This window comes from Lontra canadensis, unplaced genomic scaffold (assembly GCF_010015895.1).
Source record: "Lontra canadensis isolate GAN:19392208 unplaced genomic scaffold, GSC_riverotter_1.0 scaffold353, whole genome shotgun sequence".
In the NCBI taxonomy this organism is placed as follows: Eukaryota; Metazoa; Chordata; class Mammalia; order Carnivora; family Mustelidae; genus Lontra; species Lontra canadensis.
The window spans coordinates 62,916-67,586 of NW_022631347.1; the positions used below are offsets into that span (position 1 = coordinate 62,916).

The 4,671-nt window shown below is 37.3% G+C and overlaps 1 long non-coding RNA gene across 1 annotated transcript; it reads left to right on the top strand.

Moving 5' to 3' along the window:
• Positions 1 to 2,054: 2,054 nt before the first annotated feature.
• Positions 2,055 to 4,271, top strand: LOC116862839. The gene is made up of 3 exons (XR_004381727.1): positions 2,055 to 2,122; positions 3,064 to 3,119; positions 4,120 to 4,271. It is a non-coding gene; the product is annotated as an uncharacterized LOC116862839 (long non-coding RNA).
• The last annotated feature ends 400 nt before the right edge of the window (positions 4,272 to 4,671 follow it).

Here is a 4,671-nt window from a genome sequence, read left to right on the forward strand (position 1 = left end):
AGCTGCTCTCAGCGTCTTCTGGGGGTCTGTCTCTGGAAAAGCATGTGTATAACATACACTTGTTTTTGTTTTTGTTTTTCTCCCGCCAGTAGATACAGTCAGTTCAGACCAGCATCAGAAAACTCATTCAAAGCCTTTCAATCCATGAGAACGAGAAATAACCATGCACCAATTCTGCCCTCAAATCTTCCAGCAATGCTTTATGAGACCAGTGATATACAGCATTAACCTTCAAGGAACTCAAGGCAGAGCATGTAAGAATGCTGAAAAGGTCAGACCCTCACACCATAATTACTACCAAAAATTCATAGGATACTTTCTGTGTTAAAATTTTCCAATTATTCATACTTATAAAAACATCTAACAGCATTAAAGAGGAAAATGACTTTCTCTTCCAGTTTTCAGATAATTGGGCAACGCTAGTTGTGCTTGTTAGCAAATAAGCAGGATATACTCACTACATTCTTTTTTAACATAAATTTGAAGTACAATAGTGGCAAGGGTGGTTTTATTTGGTCTGAGCATTATAAAAGCCTTTACATTCCTTTAGGGCACAAAAATAGAAATCTCAGACAAAAGCTTTGGAGACCACCTGGATCTTCTATTCAGATATATGTTCATTCCACAGTGCTGGCAGCCATATGGCTTGGACTGGTTTTGTTTTAATGAACTTGTCTCATTCTCATTTAGAAGACCTCTCATTTTCCAGGACTTCCTGACACCAGTTTAAATTCTCTTCCTCTTCTTTGCCCAGTACTCAGGAAATGGGACTTGCTTCTGCAGAGTGCTGTAAAACTGTATGCTGGATTTCATGCTAGACTGCATTTTCTACACACTCAGGACACAAGCAGTGGGGATGCAATTTATATCACTAATATCCAAGGAATGGCAGGAAATAAATCTATTCGACTTCTTAGATTCTCGTGGACCATGATTAGTTTAAAGTAGGAGAAGCTTAGACCAGGGTAGTATAGTTACTGTGGCCTGCGAGGCAATTTGGGCTTTTCCAGTGTGGGAAGTACAAAGAAGGGGGTGGGGACCAACAACATGCATTTCTGTTATAATTTAAAGATCACCTAGACTTTACGTGAAGATGGAGCCTGTTATTCCAGTGTGTGTATGTGTGTGAGTGTGTAGAAGTATGTATGTATATATACACAGTATTTGCTGATGAGGGAGCAGAAGGCAAGCTGAGGACAGAGCATGAGCTGACACCCCGCAACACCCCCATCTGTGTGGCATTCCTCAGGCACTCCTGGCTGCCCTGAAGCTAAGGGAAAAGAAAAGCAAATGGTTAATTTAGAGATTACAATCCAGCAAGACATGAGTCTCCCTCAGTTTAAAAAGGTTTTAGTAATTTATAAGGAAAAAAGCAATCTTATCAATAACCTAATTTCCAGAAGGAAACTCTCAACTGCCTTAATGTGAATGCTTTACTAGAGGGAAAAACAAACTTAACTTGAAAATGGCAAGGCCTCCAAATATCTTGTAGGTCCTCTTTAGCATACAAAAATTCTTCTGAAAACCTCCCATTTTCCTTACCCCAACTCCTAACTATATAATCAGTCCCCCCTCACAAACCCGGTGCAGCAGCTCTTTCTGCCCATGGGCTTTAATAAAACCATCACTTTGCTTTAATAAAATCACCATTTTGCACCAAAGACGTCTCAAGAATTCTTTCTTGGCTGTTCGCTTTGGACCTCACCCCGCCAACAACAAACCTCACCTATATTCCTAACCTATACCATTTGCCTCCACAGAAATTATACTCTACTGAAGAAAATAGATACCATAATCACCTATCATGTTAGACAAAACAAAATCACTATCATAAGTTTATATCAAAAGGTATCAGGGAAGCCTGGGGCTTGTGTAGAAAAATTCCATTTAGGGATTTCAGGGAGGCTTCTCAGAGGAGCTGAATACAATTTTTAAAGATAGAAGCAGGGGTGGAAGGAGTTAATTAGCTGAAACTCTATAACTAAATAGAAAGCCAAACTTACCCATAGGAGAGTTCTTCTGTTCCATATTCAAATTCCCTCACTATGGTCACCAACTTGACTAAACTCAAAAACCCCATTGTTGTCAGTTCTGAAAAACATTACTGCTCCTATCTACAAAGGTAAGAAAGCAGAATTACATTACTTGCTATTTATAAAATATAAGAGCAATTCTTACCAGATTGGAGCTACAAGAAGAAAAATTTAATATTTGTGATGTTTATATAGAGATTTATCTCTGAGACGTTCCTCTCATATACACTATTTCCTGGTATAATCTAATATTTGCTAGGAATCTTCCTCACGTTCAATACTTTTTAGAACTGTAATAAATAATCTAATTCAATTTAAAAAATAATAATGTTTCCCTCCAAATTCTAATAATCCTGTGATATAATCTGTCCCCAGTTGTGGTTACATGTAGTAATTTCCCCTCCTTTTCAATTTCTTTGTCAAGTTCTTTTCTTTGTCCCATTATTTTTTTTTATATGTGATCTTTTGGTTCAAAGCGGTCATGAGAGGTTGGTCAGGTTCTTTAGAATTCATAGTTTCATGAGATGTTTTCAGTTTATTTATTTAGTGTTCCAGATATTACTCTCTTGACATACTACATTAAAAAACTAATGGACATCATTGCTAACTGGGTCAGATGTTTCATTTGTACATTTAAACTGAACTGTAATAAATCTTATGTGAGGTGTTTTTTTGTTGTTGTTGCTTCTGTTTTTTACTTTTCTTGATGCTAGAGGCATAGGTAGGGGGAGGCAATGCTGCCCTTATGTATATTAAATATATTAAAGCTATCTGCACCAGCAAACTTATTTTCTGAAGTAAATTTCCTTTCTCAGCAGATGAACCCTTCCTTTGAAATAAACATTTAATTGCTGTGACCATTTGCACTCATAATTTTTGGTGTAGATTTTAGCTATAACCACATTTAGATTTTCATGTCAGTCTTTTGCAAGTCTAAGAAAATATTCCTATGTCCAATTTAATATGAGCTGTATATTGTCTCTTGTTAATGAACGTTTAAGTACACCATTCTTCAATTTCTCCTTCCCAGGAGCACCCTCATTATCTTATAGGAAGTTGACTCTCTGCTACCTCACATATAATTAGGTAGGTATTGGTCAGACCAACTTTCCACTATGGCCTCTCTCTCCTGACGATCAAAGTCTGGATCCTGGCTGAGTAGCTGTCCTTGTTTCCTGCATATTTTTTACATTTTGGTTCTCTGGTCTTTCAGTGATTCTATGAATCTTAATATATTTCCTATATTCCCCTGCTAGTTTTGATATTTATTTAAGATAGACTAAGAGAGTCTGAATAGCTTGTAACCAAGAATAAAGACAGATACAGGAAGTATCATTATGAGACCAAATCCACAGAAAAGAGGAATGTTATCAAGGTCTTGTTGAGAGGTTGAGAGCATTCAAAGTCACACCTGTTAGAAGAACATCAAAAAGCCCAATCCATTTTTAATCATTTGACTTAAAATAAAAAGACCCTTAAAGTGGCTATAGAATACATAATAGTTTTACATCTGTGTTATTTTCCTAGCATTTATAATTAGGTTGTGGTATGTAGCAGAACTCCCCCCGTCTTTTTTTTTTTCTTTTTTTTTTTTTAGATTTTATTTATCCATTTGACAGAGAGAGAGACAGCACAAGCAGATGGAGAAGCTGGCAGAGCGGGAGAAGCAGGCTCCCGCAGAGCAGGGAGTCCTATGTGGGGCTCGATTCCAGGACCCTGGGATCATGACCTGAGCCAAAGGAAGATGTTTAACCGACTGAGCCATCCAGCACCCACCTCCTTTTTTAAAGAAAATACATACTAAGGTATTCAGGAGTAAACGAGCATCGTGTCTATAATTTCAAAAAAAAAATTTTTAAGAAGTATAGCAAGGTGGATAGATATAAAGCAAATGTAGTAAAATGTTAACATTTGGAGGTCTGAGGTAATGAATATTGGCAGCTAAGATTTCTTTGTATTATTTTTATTATTATTATAAATTTTCTGTAAGTTTGACATATTAGCAAAATAAAAAAAAAAATTAAGACACTTGAAGTTGCAGTGCTTGCTAGGCTCATCTAATCCACTCTGCCTTTCTTTCACAAAGAAAAAACCCTGAGAAGTTAAGCACATTGCGGAAGGTCACACTGTTCAACAGTGGTGAAGGCTTATGCAAGGATAAAACAATCCAGAGAATAGAACAGAGGTCTCACTGAAGTTCCAGTTGAGGAAGTCAAAGAGTCAAGTACAGTTCATAAGGAAAAGGTAAGAAAAGTCGGATTGTGAAAGGATCCATTATGGAGAGAGAGAGCCTTGAGGGTCTCATAAATGAGGTGGGAACGCAGTGAGGGTGTAGGTGGTGGAGTGTCAGAGAGAGAAGTGCAGCTCAGAAGGATCCCAATACATGCATTTTTAATGAATTTACTTGTCTTTGAAAAATAACACATTGGGCGTCTTATATCCTGGCTGGAAAATGCAGGTGTCTATGTCACAACATTAATAGACACAAGCAGTTGTAATATAGAACATAGCCTTGGGCAAGTTTCTTCACCTATGTGGCCTCAGTTTATCAGTAGTAAAATAGGGATAACAGGGCATCATGAGTTTTAGTGAAGATTAAATAAGCAGGGGCACCTGGGTGGCTCAGTCTTTAAGCATC